Source organism: Arachis hypogaea, chromosome 11 (genome assembly GCF_003086295.3).
Source record: "Arachis hypogaea cultivar Tifrunner chromosome 11, arahy.Tifrunner.gnm2.J5K5, whole genome shotgun sequence".
NCBI lineage: Eukaryota > Viridiplantae > Streptophyta > Magnoliopsida > Fabales > Fabaceae > Arachis > Arachis hypogaea.
Genome location: NC_092046.1, coordinates 132,769,972 through 132,784,868, shown reverse-complemented (window position 1 = coordinate 132,784,868; position 14,897 = coordinate 132,769,972). Strand labels below are relative to the sequence as shown.

At 35.7% G+C, this 14,897-nt stretch overlaps 1 non-coding gene across 1 annotated transcript; it reads right to left on the bottom strand.

Annotated features, from left to right (window-relative positions):
• Positions 1 to 14,022: 14,022 nt before the first annotated feature.
• Positions 14,023 to 14,130, bottom strand: LOC112724683 (small nucleolar RNA R71). The gene has a single exon (XR_003163834.1). It is a non-coding gene; the product is annotated as a small nucleolar RNA R71 (small nucleolar RNA).
• Positions 14,131 to 14,897: the final 767 nt, after the last annotated feature.

The window sequence follows — 14,897 nt, the reverse complement described above, 5'->3', positions numbered from 1 at the left end:
TATTTACCAAGAAACTTTCTTATACAAGGCATAACAATTAAATAACCCAAGATGTATCCAGCGTTTCTTTGAAGCCAATTTTGAACCATCGGTCGAGATGAACTTAAAGGAACAACTAAACAGAGAAGGAAGCTAGGAAGATGTGGAATTGTAGGGATGGCAAAACTTTCCGATGCATTAGGATTCTCGCAGAAATCGTCTCAAATGGAAATTTGAAGATGGAAAAAATTTTCTTCAAAAACGGAGACGGGAGGTAAAATTTTTTCGAGACAGGTGCATGACCCGAGCGAAAATTTTCCGTCCCGTCCCCGTTTTTCTCAAATTTTATAAATCTACTTAATTACTTTTAATAGTTTAATTTTTTTTATAAGTTTTTTAATCAATTTCACATGCCATATATTTAAAGATTTAGAGACGAACCCTAACTCTAATCTCCATTTGCATATTCCCTTTTTCATCAAACTCAATCACTTACAGCAGCCACTCTCCCCAAGACCCCAATGCCACTTTCCTTTCTCTCACCGCGCCCTCATCCCTCTCCATTCTCCCTTCTCAACTGAGCCGTCACCCCTCTCTCTCACTGCACCATTATTTCTCACCACTCTCCCTTCTCACTCGCGCCGTCACCACTCTCTCTACTCGCAGCGTCGTCCATTTTCCTCTTTGTTGTTGCGTCGATTCTTATATGTGCCCCTCCTCTCTACTGTATGTCCCACACTTCATCTGGACCTCTCTGTATGTTGTACTAATATAAATTATCAATATAAGTTTTTCATTAAAATTTTCATATAAATTATCAATATAGAAGATGGGGAATGGAACTCCGCGGAGAATGCAGGGATTGCGGGAAATAGGAATGGGGGCTAATATTCTCCACAGTGGGATCAGGAGCAGGGATGGAGAGCATATCTGGGTCTGGAGACGGGGAGTAGGGAGACATCCCTCGCCATCGCGCTACCCCATTGCCGTCCCTAAATTGGAAGAATAGGAATTACATGAACAAGGCTATGAAAGACTGCATCAACCTCACTGAAAGATTCTGAAAAGAGTGAAGGAGATAAATGACGCCTTTGGAACGAGAAGAAAGCAAAGCATTTTCAGACAAAAAGAGAAAAAACACATCAAGTGAAATCCTCCTCTTAATTGGGTAACTCTAAACACTGGCGACTCAAGGCACAATGAATAAAAAAAAGTGGGTGCGGAAGATTCATCAGCAATAATAAAGGCAGATGAATAGAAATTTTTTTTATTATATTAAAATTGCTCAACATCCAGGATAGAACTATGAGAAATTGATCAGGAACTCAAAATAGTCTAGACATTGGGACTAAAAAAATAATTGTTGAGTGTGACTCTGACTCCGGAGAAGTGATCGCCAATTTGAATGGGAACAAAAATTTGACTAATCATCCCAATACTCTCATTAGAAATATACACCAGCAGAAGGAAAAAAATGAAAAATTTATTTTATAAATCTTTATAGAGAAGGCAATAAATATATAAATTATCTAGTGTATAAAAATTTTAACTCTAAAGCCAGATTTATATTTTTAGGATATTCTTATGAGAAAGGTGGAGAATTAAAAAATGAACATCATTATCGCGTTTTGCTTGTAATTAGATTCTTTACTTCTTTAGATGTTAGCTCCCTGTTAATTCACCGTAAAAAACATAAAATAAATAAATAATCCAACCAATTAGTACTTGTATTAAGTCTCACGTTTTTTATAAAAAAGATAAATAGTAAAAGGATTAAATAATCTCTAAAGAAAATAAAGTACCAATTTAGTCCTCTAAGATAGTAAATGATAGACACATGATATCTTTCTATCAATTCATCAATTAAAACCTAACGGTAATAGTTATATGTACTGTTAATTACTCTGACGTGTCTATCTATAAAAGATAGTCATGTAGATAACAATTTTTAGAGCAAAATTTCACTTGTTTTGATAGAATTTATGATAAATAGAGAGCAATTGATAAAAGATATATGAAAATTCAAAAGATAATAAATGCTTTACTGTCTAAAACTACATTGTTTTCCTACTCATGTGACAGTAACGAGATAAGCACCACTGTAAATAACGAAATATATAGACAATTTCGTTCCGTTTCACATTATTCATTAATAGAAGGACATACATGTCCACCATTTACTATCTTGGAGGACTTCATTGGTACTTTTTTTCCTTCAAATACTAATTAGTCCCACATTTATATTTGTTTCTTCTTCATGGATATAAATAAAGAAAATCAACTTGGATTGGTTTAGTTGTTAGTTCACTACATCAGTTAAGTAAGTGGGTTAAGTACGATTTTGGTCTCTAATGTATAGGTCAAATTTTTTTTTTGTCCCCAACCTTTTTTTACATACAAAATCGTCTTGAAGGTTTAAAACCAAGTTTTAAAATTGTCCTTTTTATTTAAATCTTAAAATTTTGAACCAAATTACCCATAACAAAAAAATTATAAAATAAAAAAAAAGAAAAAAAAAAGAGAAAGATAGTGCTTCTGCTCCTTCAAAGGGAGAAGGGAAGTTGTCCACAATCCACCTCTATCTCTATTTTCGCTGTCACCTCCGTACGATTTTGGTTCTTAAGGTAAAGACGATTTTAAAATCAAGCTAAACCTTAGAGACGATTTTGTATGCAAAAAAAAAGTTGGGGACGAACAAAATTTTCGGCTTATATCTTAGAGACCAAAATCGTACTTAACTTTAAGTAAGTGTCGGGAGTTCAAATCCTGTCTTGCACATATAGCAACCTATTGATTAGTAACAAACTCTTAAATAAAACTTCAATCCATGACGAATTAGTTCTTGATCAGCTAGGTTGAGGGTACCGAAAAAATAACAAAGAAAAAAAGATAAGAAAAATAGTGCATACCAATCAAAATATAATTATCGGAATTTCTTTAAATAAATCTATAGTTCTAGGGTTAGACCATCTCCAGTAGGGAACTCATTTCAGTCCCTATTTATGGTCCACCTGTCATAAAAAGTGACTCCACATCAGATTTTGCGTCATAACCAATAAATAGGAACTCAAAGAATCTCTCTCTTCTCCATTAGAAGGAACTAACTTTAATCCCTATTATGGTCCCACCTAATTAATTAATTAAGTAATTAAAATTAATATAATTATTATTTTTTATAATAATATTATTTAAATTTATAAATTCAAAATAATTTAATATTATAAAATATTAAAATAAATAACTTAAATTTGATTAGTATTTTAAATTTTATAAATAAAAATAAATAATCCAACTAAAAATTATTTTATAATATATAAAAATTAAATTTATTTTTTATGTAAAATAAATTTAATTAATTATGATTTAATATAACAATATAAATAATATTTGATATTGATTTAACATCATTATTTATATTAATTATAATTTAATATAACTAATTATTGAATAATTAATATAAATAATTAATTAAATAGATATATAAGTATTTAATATATATATATATATATATATTTAATATATTTTTTATTTTTTTTATTAACTTACCACATGGCATGATTTTATTGGTTGTTGCAAGTTCCTGCTTAGAGGGATTCTCAACCTTGATCCCCGTAAAGAGCCCTCTTTCCTTTTTCACTCCAATGGTAATTGAGTCTCCATATGTCAGAAGAGGAACTCTATTTCTTAGCATTGGAGTTGCTCTTAAGTACCATTTTAGTCCCTAAGGGATAGGTCAGAAAATTTTTTTGTCCCCAACCTTTTTTTGTATACAAAATCGTCTCTAAGGTTTAAAACTAAGTTTTAAAGTCTTCCTTTTTACATAAATATTAAAATTTTAGACCAAATTATCCATAATAAAAAAATTTATAAAAGAAAAAAAAAAGAAAAAAAATAAGAGAAAGAGAGTGTTTCTGCTCCTGTCAAGGGGAAGGGAAGAAGAAGAAGAAGAAGCTGTCCACGATTTACCTCCGCCCCCACTTCCGTCGCCACCTCCTACGATTTTGGTCCCTAAGATAATGACGATTTTAAAACTAAGTTAAACCTTAAGGACGATTTTGTATGCAAAAAAGGTTGAGGACGAAAAAAATATTCGGCCTATACTTTAGGAACTAAATCCGTACTTAACCTTTTTAGTTATTTAAATTTAACGTTATTTTTTAAAATGTTAAAATATTAATTAAAATTTACTATAGGCCTAACTATGAAATATCCTATCACATCCTTAGTGATATATTTTTATTTGGGAGTGTACACGGATAGGATTAGATAGAATATGGCCAAAATCTTGGCGGATCAGATTGAATATTAAATATATCGACAAAATAAAAAATATTTTAAAAAACTTATTTGTTATTTTAATTAAAAAAAATGTCAATAAAATTATTTTTTCTATAACATCATGGTGACAAAAAAATTACTTGGGCCTTTTAGCCCAAAAGTACTTATGCTTCTAAAAGTCCGGTTGGATTAATTAAGCAACAAGGTATGATAGAAATTAGATTAGCTCGCGAAGCAAGGATTAGTTTCTTAGTAAGGATACGTTTTTGTGGATATCCCTCCTAGTGATTTCAAATTTTTCATTGATAATGATTATAGAAGGGTTGCTTTGCCTAAAAACATTATAGTTTCTTGCTGTTTTGTCGTTTGGGCTTCGGCCCATCGTCTTACCAAAAAAAAGTTACTGACCAAAAATAAAAATATGATAGTAAAGTAATACTTTTTGACCCTCCCTCCTAAAAAAATATAAAGTAATGCTAGTTAGCTGCATCATTGCAACTCCGGTGGCTCCACGCAAGGAAACCCAAGCATGAGTGAATGCGGGGAAATCTTGGGGAACGACGAAGAAAGGTGGATCACAGGGTTCTCAAGTGTAAACCGAGAAATTAATAAATAATTAACTAATAAATTAATTATTATTCAAAAAAAATTAGAAAAATAAATTTTATATTTTAAATAAGTAAAAATATTTAAAATATAAATTTTAACACTAATTTTAAAGATTTTGGTCTAAAACCAGGTCAACGGATCGAACTGAGTCCAAACCGAGTCCAAGGCCCACCATATAAATAAATAAGCTCAGCCTTCTTCTACCTTTCATAAGCCATTTCACTCTGAACTTGGAGGAAGGGAAACAAACCCTTGAAAATACTATTCACCCCAATCTTCTTCTGCCCATAACTTTCAATCTGAATCTCTGATCGCCGCACCGTTTGTGGCCACGCATTCGTCTCATCGAGCTCTTTGATTCTAATCCAACAAAGTGATAAGAATCTTTAATTTTCATGCCCAATTCTCTGTTCCTCTCTTTTCCACATTTTTTGTTTAGCTATCGAAAAATTTTGGTGGTTTAGGTGCAATCTAACATTGGATCATTACTGGGTTTTACCCCAATCATCGGTGGGTGAGATAAGAAAACCCTAACCCTTGTGAGTTTTTGACATTAGTAAACCCTAGTAGTGATTTTCAATGAATTGTATGAAATTAGATTGAGTTCATGTAAATTGGAGTCCTATTTGTGGTTGGGAACAAAATTCTGGTAGTTGAGCTTGTTGAATTGACATTTGGAGACTTGGAGCTTGTGGAGGAGAGGATTTTGAGGTGTTTCGGACTTGGGAAGATATCGGCCAAGGTATGGTTTTGAGGATTTAATATATAATATTACATGAAAACTTATGCTAGTTGCCATAAGATAGGCTTGAATATTTTGAATTGAAGAGGATATGTGTTAGAATGACTGTGAAGTTGTTAAATGTGTATATATGTGTTGTATGATTGAGTTTGATGATGATTATTATTGAATATGTGTGTGTAATATGTGTGGTGGATTTGATTTAGAGGTTAAATTTGAGTATGTGTAAGAAGATGATAATGATGATGATGTGATATGAATCTCGATAATGGTTGGTGATGTTGTGATGCATAATGAGTATGACGATGAGCATGAGAATTTTTGGGTTGGAGGTCAGGACTGATAAGTCTGGATAAGTATAGTGATTATTGAGTTGTGATGAATGATTGATGAAAATTGTTGAGTGTTGATACTGAATGATGCGTGAAATGTAGAGGTTGTTGAGAATTGAGAATTTTTGGAATGGGTTGATAAATTTGACGTTTAATGGTTTGAGTGTTGGAATAATTGAGAAGTAAGTGAGTAATGATGGACAATGTGTAGGAGTATATAAATATGGAAATTTGGTATGATTGATTTGGTTTAGTTTGAGTGTTTTGAGGTTAGGGGATTTTTAGCAAATTTTAGTGAGAATTTATTTTTAACCAACTTCAACAAGCTATAACCTGGCTTTCAGACCTTCAAATTTTGTGAAGCTTATTTTGAATGAAAATTGAGTCTGTAAAATTTATAACATTCAAAGAATGGACTAAAAATAATTTTTAACGAAAAAGTTATGCGCGTCTGAATTTTGGGTATAAAAATAGAATTTTGCAGAAAATCAGAAATTCTGGTATGTGTGCGCACGCACACTATCATGCGCACACACAAACCAGGGTGTTTGGTGAAACTCGTGCATACGCACAACGAGTGTGCGCATGTACACCCTGGAATTTTACAAGTTGTCCGTACGCACAGGCTGGGAAAGTTGTCTGGTGCGTGCGTACGCACAGTAATGATGCGTACGCACAAGCCCTGTTTTCCAAACAAAACCCTGTTTTTAACTGTTTGACCTTTCTGATGAGCTTGTAAACTTTTATAACCCTTGTTTAAAGTCCGACAGCTTGTTTTTATGCTTGGAATGAGTGTGGATCTATGGATTGGATGAGATTGTAGATCAAGTTAATGAGTATTGATGAAGGCTTGGGGCGAATGTACTTATTGAGTAAAGAGTTTTATTGTGAACTGAATGAGGCCTGTATCACTATTCTGGCAAGGTCCAAGTGGTATTCCACTTGCGTACTGGTTTGATGTTACTTTGGAACTTGCACCGGACAAGGATGGAGGTTTCATCTCGCTTGTTCCGTGGTTGTGATATAGTTATGGGGATGGAGGTTTTATCCCGTCCCCGATGAAGATGGTGGTTTCGTCCCGCTCACGAGTTTGGCAAGTTGAGGATGAAGGACTCCTTCTCTTGTCATTGTATGGATATGGAAATGGTGGAAAGGCACACTCCTTCGTATTATTTTTCTCCACATTTTTCTCTAGTTGCAAGGTGGAAAGGCACACTCCTTTGATGTAGAAAGGCACACTCCTTCGTGATACCTCTAGAAAAAGGTTGAAAGGCACTCTCCTTCGTTTATGATCCTCCTGTGGATGCGCAACCTAGAGACCATATCCGAATTAGCTACCAGGTGTGTCGGGTTCTGACAGTTTAACCGACACGTAAGCTCACGACCAGTAGGATAGACATTCATCATATGCATTTGTATATTTTGTTTGAGTATGCTTTGTTTTGGCTTGCCTAATTATTTAACTATAATTAACTGCTACTTATCCTATCTGCTGTACTTGCTATCCAAAATTGTACTTTTCTTGATTGTATTGTATGTGTTTGCTATTGAGAGATCCCTCATATGGCGGAGGTGTGATGAGGGTTGTTCTATATATGGTGGTTAGGAGATGTGAAGGAAACGAAAAGTGAATAGTTAGATTAAAACTAGAACTCCTTAGATAGATTACTGAAATTTTGGCTTAGTATGAACTTTAAATTTGATTCTGAGTGTCGGAGTTCTAGGAATGCATCTGACTTTCCCAGGACCTTATATATTATCTATGTGGGCACCTTAACCATACTGAGAACTCCTGGTTCTCATTCTATACATATTATATTCCAAGTACTTGGAATCATGGTTGTCAAACTCGCGAGTTAACTCGTAAACTCGTACGAGTTTACGAGTTTAGGTAGTGGAATCGAGTTGACTCGGAAACAAACTCGTTTCTGGGTAGACTCAGGTTGAATCGGCTAGACTTGGATAAACTCGCTCAAACTCGCGAGTTTTCTAGCGAGTCAGCGAGTTTAAATTTGTTGCCCATTTTCGCCAAAACGGCGTCGTTTTGGCCCAGAAAAAAAAACCTACAGCTAACCCAAACCCGGTAAGTGTAACCCTAATTCGAAACCCTCACTCCCTCACACTCCAGTGACTCCACCAAGCTCTCACGACTGGCCTCACTCCTCACTCTCTTCTTCTAATCGCCACCATCTACCGGCGCCGTTGTCTGCGCCGCCACGCAGAGGTTGGACGCCACCCACCTCGCCTTGTCACTTCCCCTCGCTTCATCCGTCATCTCCCACCACTCACCCCACGCAGAGTCGCAGAGCCCACTAGGTCACCACCACGCAGTGAAGGACCACCACGCAGAGGCCACGCAGAGTCGCAGTCTCGCAGAGCCCACCACCACGCAGAGTCGCAGAGCGCCAGAGCCCACCACCACGCAGAGTCGCAGAGCGCCAGAGCCCACCACCATGCAGTGAAGGTTCACCGCCCCTGTTCTGCCCTCGTCGGCCGTCACACTCCTCCGTGTTCTGCTTCACTGCGTTTGCCTCCCCTCCACTCCCCTCCGTGTTCTGCTTCACTACCGATCTGCTTCAATTCTGCCGATCTCTAAGGTAATTTTGTTAAACTAATTCAAATGCTAACAATTTTGGTATCAATTATTCAATTCTGCAATTTTATTAAGGCCCTGATCTGCGTTTGATATGTTGAAAAAAAGAAATCAAACTGCTGTTGCGTCAATAAGTTAGTAAACTGATGCTGCTTGCCTGCTTCTGTGCTTCATGCTTCATGCTTCATGGTTAAAATGTGTGGATAGTGCTTATGATTAGTTTCAGAAGAGAAAACATCATATATATTCAAATGCTATCATTATATATTTTTTCTTTTATTTTCTGCTTCTGTTATGTACTTATGTAGTTATGTTTAGTTTACTGAAACTCTGAAGTCTGAATTGAAACTCTAAAATATATGAATTGAAACTCTGAAGTCTGAATTGAAACTCTAAAGTCTAAATTGAAACTCTAAAATATCTGAATGAAACTCTGAAATCTGAATTGTTAGTGTTACTAGTGTTAGTTATGAATTTAGTTAGTGAATAATCTGAATCTGAATTTGTTATTTGGGTTGTTGATTTTTAGGGATAAAAATACAAAATGTCTGAGAATGTTGGTTCAGGGACAGGGTCTTCGCTTCCTAGTAATCCTAGATCTACACCTACTATTTCTAGGAGGAAAAATGCAACTAGAAATAGAAGTGATATAGGATGGAAACATGGGATTGATGTTCAAGACAATGGTAAAAAAGTGAAGTGTAATTATTGCTCAAAGACTATAAGCGGAGGGATTTATAGATTCAAGCATCATCTTGCCGGTACTAAAGAGGATTCAGAGCCTTATGCTTCAGTACCTGAAGAAGTTAAGGCTGTGATGTTTAGAGTCTGTGTGGAGGCTAAAGAAGCATCATTGAAGAAGAGAAGATTCGGTGATGATGAGGATTATCCTGAAAAAACAGAAAAGGAGAAGGACAATTCTCAACAAAAGGGGAAAGATATTCGCAACTTTGTCACAAAAGGAAAAGGGGCTCAAGTTCAATCAACAATAAATCAAATGATGAAGAAGGATCTAAAGAAACAATGTGATCAACAATGTGCTATATTTTTCTATACAAGTGCTATTCCTTTCAATATTATTAAGAATCCCGAGTTTTTAAAGTTTTGTGAGATGGTTGGGAGATATGGAATTGGCTACAAACCCCCTTCTTACCATGAGTTAAGAGAAACCCAATTAAAAAAAGCAGTGAACAATGTTGATGAAATGCTTACCGAATTTAAGGCAGAGTGGAAGAGAACTGGTTGTTCAATCATGTCGGATGGATGGATGATGAGCGGATAATTTATACGCTTTTTGACATTGTTTTTAGTATGTTTTTAGTAGGATCTAGTTACTTTTAGGGATATTTTCATTAGTTTTTATGTTAAATTCACATTTCTGGACTTTACTATGAGATTGTGTGTTTTTCTGTGATTTCAGGTATTTTCTGGCTGAAATTGAGGGACTTGAGCAGAAATCAGATTCAGAGGTTGAAGAAGGACTGCTGATGCTGTTGGATTCTGACCTCCCTGCACTCAAAGTGAATTTTCTGGAGCTACAGAACTCGAAATGGCGCGCTTCCAATTGCGTTGGAAAGTATACATCCAGGGCTTTCCAGCAATATATAATAGTCCATACTTTGGCCAAGAATAGATGACATAAACTGGCGTTCAACGCCAGCTCTCTGCCCAAATCTGGCGTCCAGCGCCAGAAAAGGAGCCAAAACCAGAGTTGAACGCCCAAACTGGAACAAAAACTGGCGTTCAACTCCAAGAAGGACCTCTACACGTGCAACACTCAAGCCCAGCCCAAGCACACACCAAGTGAGCCCCGAAAGTGGATTTATGCATCAATTACTTACTCATGTAAACCCTAGTGACTAGTTTATTATAAATAGGACCTTTTACTATTGTATTAATCATCCTGGATTGTATTTTGATCCTGTGATCACGTTTTGGGGGCTGGACATCTCGGCCATGCCTGGACCTTCACTTATGTATTTTCATACGGTAGAGTTTCTACACTCCATAGATTAAGGTGTGGAGCTCTGCTGTTCCTCAAAGATTAATGCAAGTACTACTGTTTTCTATTCAATTCATCTTATTTCGCTTCTAAGATATCCATTCGCACCCAAGAACGTGATGAAGGTGATGATTATGTGTGACGCTCATCACCATTCTCCCCTATGAACACGTGTCTGACAAACACTTCCGTTCTACTTGAAATAAGCTAGAATGAATATCTCTTAGGTCTCCTAACCAGAATCTTCGTGGCGTAAGCTAGAATGATGGCGGCATTCAAGAGAATCCGGAAAGTCTAAACCTTGTCTGTGGTATTCCGAGTAGGATTCAATGATTGAATGACTGTGACGAGCTTCAAACTCGCGATTGTTGGGCGTTAGTGACAGACGCAAAAGGAGGGTGAATCCTATTCCAGCATGATCGGGAACCGACAGATGAATAGCCGTGCCGTGACAGGGTGCGTGAGCATATTATTCACTGAGAGGAGGGGATGTAGCCACTGACAACGGTGATGCCCTTGCATAAAGCCAGCCATGGAAAGGAGTAAGACTGATTGGATGAACATAGCAGGAAAGCAGAGGTTCAGAGGAACGAAAGCATCTCTATTCGCTTATCTGAAATTCCTACCAATGAATCACATAAGTATTTCTATCCCTATTTTATTATATTAAATTCGAAAACACCATTATCCATTTATATCTGCCTAACTGAGATTTGCAAGGTGACCATAGCTTGCTTCATACCAACAATCTCCGTGGGATTCGACCCTTACTCACGTAAGGTATTACTTGGACGACCCAGTGCACTTGCTGGTTAGTTGTATCGAAGTTGTGAACCATGGTATTGGCACCATGTTCTTGGCGCCATTGCCAGGGGAAGAAAGAGCCATGAATTTTACATAATTAAAGTGTAATCACGATTACGCGTACCAAGTTGCTCACGTTGCCAGGGATTGTTCGAGCCTGGACATCACAATTTCGTGCACCAAGTTTTTGGCGCCGTTGCCGGGGACTTAATTGTTCCTGTTTGGCGCCAAGAATCGTCTGAGATCCCAATCCCGGCAACAGCACCAAGTTTTTGGCGCCGTTGCCGGGGATTGTTTGAGTTTGGACAACTGACGGCTCATCTTGTTGCTCAGATTGGGTAACTTTCTTTTTCTTTTCAAAAAATTTTTTCAAAAATATTTCTAAAATTTTCTCATCTGTTTTCGAAAATAATAAAAATGTTTTCAAAAATAAATTATTCTATGGCTTCAAAATTTTTAAGAATGAATTCTAGTGTTTCATGAAGCATGTGAAGCCTGGCTGGCTGTAAAGCCATGTCTAATTCATTTGGGAATGAGTATGTCAGGCATGTCATGTCTGAATTACATGCTGAAGCTTGGCTGGCCATTGGCCATGTCTAGTGTTTTGGACCGGAGCTTTCATTGAAGGCTTGGCTGGCTAGTGAGCCATGTCTAATTCCTGGACTGAAGCTTTAGACTAAGAATGCAAGATTCCTGGAATTCATGTTAAAAATTTTGGAATCCTTATTTTTTCTTTTTCATATAATTTTCGAAAAAAATCCAAAAAAATTAGAAAATCATAAAAATAAAAAATATTTTGTGTTTCTTGTTTGAGTCTTGAGTCATGTTATAAGTTTGGTGTCAATTGCATATGCATCTTGCATTTTTTTCGAAAATATCATGCATTCATAGTGTTCTTCATGATCTTCAAGTTGTTCTTGGTAAGTCTTCTTGTTTGATCTTTGCATTTGCATGTTTTGTGTCTTTTCTTGTTTTTCATATGCATTCTTGAATTCTTATTGTCTAAGCATTAAAGAATTCTAAGTTTGGTGTCTTGCATGTTTTCTTTGCATTAAAAATTTTTCAAAAATGTGTTCTTGATGTTCATCATGATCTTCATAGTGTTCTTGGTGTTCATCTTGACATTCATAGCATTCTTGCATGCATTCATTGTTTTGATCTAAAAATTCCATGCATTGCATAATTTTCATGTTTTTCTCTCTCATCATAAAAATTCAAAAAAACAAAAAATATCTTTCCCTTTTTCTCTCATCAAATTCGAAAATTTGAGTTGACTTTTTCAAAAATTTTTAAAATCAAGTTGTTTCTTATGAGTCAAATCAAATTTTCAATTTGAAAATCTTATCTTTTTCAAAATCTTTTTCAAAAATCAAATCTTTTTCAAAATTCTTAGTTATTTTCGAAAATTCCAAAAATATTTTTCAAAAATCTTTTTCTTATTTTTATATCAAATTTTCGAAAATAACATAATCAATTAAGGTTTTGATTCAAAAATTTGAAGTTTGTTACTTGCTTGTTAAGAAAGATTCAAACTTTAAGTTCTAGAATCATATCTTGTGATTTCTTATGAATCAAGTCATTAATTGAGATGTTAAAAATCAAATCTTTTTCAAAACTAATTTCTAAAATATCTTCTTATCTTACCTTTTTCAAAAAGTTGGTTTCAAAATATCTTTTCTAACCTCCTAACTTCTTATCTTTTCAAAATTTGTTTCAACTAACTAACTAACTTTTTGTTTGTTTCTTAACTTTTTCAAAACTACCTAACTAACTCTCTCTCTCTAATTTTCGAAAATATCTTCCCTCTTTTTCAAAAATTTCTTTTTAATTAACTAATTATTCTTATTTTTTATTTTTTATTTTAAAAATTTTCGAAAATTACTAACATTTTTCAAAAACCATTTTCGAAAATCACTAACTATTTTTCAAAAAAATATTTTCGAAAATTCTCCCTCTCCCATCTCATTCTATTTATTCATTCATATCCTAACATCTCATCTCACATATCTAGCCTCCTCACAGTTGTGTTTCTTCCATTATATTACATTTTTTGTCTCCCCCTCTTCTTCTACTCACACAGGGATCCCTATACTGTGGTATAAAGGATCTCTATTATTATTATTATTTTTCTGTGCCTTCTTCTTTGTCATATGAGCAGGAGCAAGGATAAGAACATTCTTGTGGAAGTAGATCCAGAACCTAAAAGGACTCTGAAAAAAAATTAAGAGAAGCTAAAATACAACAATCCAGAGATAACCTTTCAGAAATTTTCGAACAGGAGAAGGAGATGGCAGCCGAAAATAATAATAATGTAAGGAAGATGCTTGGTGACTTCACTGCACCTAATTCCAATTTACATGGAAGAAGCATCTCCATTCCTGCCATTGGAGCAAACAACTTTGAGCTGAAACCTCAATTAGTTTCTCTGATGCAGCAAAACTGCAAGTTTCATGGACTTCCATCTGAAGATCCTTTTCAGTTCTTAACTGAATTCTTGCAGATATATGATACTGTTAAGACTAATGGAGTAGATCCTGAAGTCTACAGGCTCATGCTTTTCCCTTTTGCTGTAAGAGACAGAGCTAGATTATGGTTGGATTCTCAACCCAAAGACAGCCTGAACTCTTGGGATAAGCTGGTCACGGCTTTCTTAGCCAAGTACTTTCCTCCTCAAAAGCTGAGCAAGCTTAGAGCTGATGTTCAAACCTTCAGACAGAAAGAAGGTGAATCCCTCTATGAAGCTTGGGAAAGATACAAACAGTTGACCAAAAAGTGTCCTTCTGACATGCTTTCAGAATGGACCATCCTGGATATATTCTATGATGGTTTATCTGAGCTATCAAAGATGTCACTGGACACTTCTGCAGGTGGATCCATTCACCTAAAGAAAATGCCTGCAGAAGCTTAAGAACTCATTGACATGGTTGCTAATAACCAGTTCATGTACACTTCTGAAAGGAATCCTGTGAATAATGGGACGCCTATGAAGAAGGGAGTTCTTGAAATTGATACTCTGAATGCCATATTGGCTCAGAATAAAATATTGACTCAGCAAGTCAATATGATCTCTCAGAGTCTGCATGGAATGCAAGCTGCATCCAACAGTACTCAAGAGGCTTCTTATGCAGAAGAAGCTTATGATCCTGAGAACCCTGCAATAGCAGAGGTGAATTACTTAGGTGAACCTTATGGAAACACCTATAACTCATCATGGAGAAATCATCCAAATTTCTCATGGAAGGATCAAAAGCCTCAACAAGGCTTTAATAATGGTGGAAAAAACAGGTTTAACAATAATAAACTTTTTCCATCATCCACTCAGCAACAGACAGAGAACTCTGAACAAAATGCTTCTAATTTAGCAAATCTAGTCTCTGATCTATCTAAGGCCACTGTGAGTTTCATGAATGAAACAAGGTCTTCCGTTAGGAATTTGGAAGCACAAGTGGGCCAGCTGAGTAAAAGGATCACTGAAATCCCTCCCAGTACTCTCCCAAGCAATACAGAAGAGAATCCAAAAGGAGAGTGCAAGGCCATTGACATAAGCAAAATGGCCGA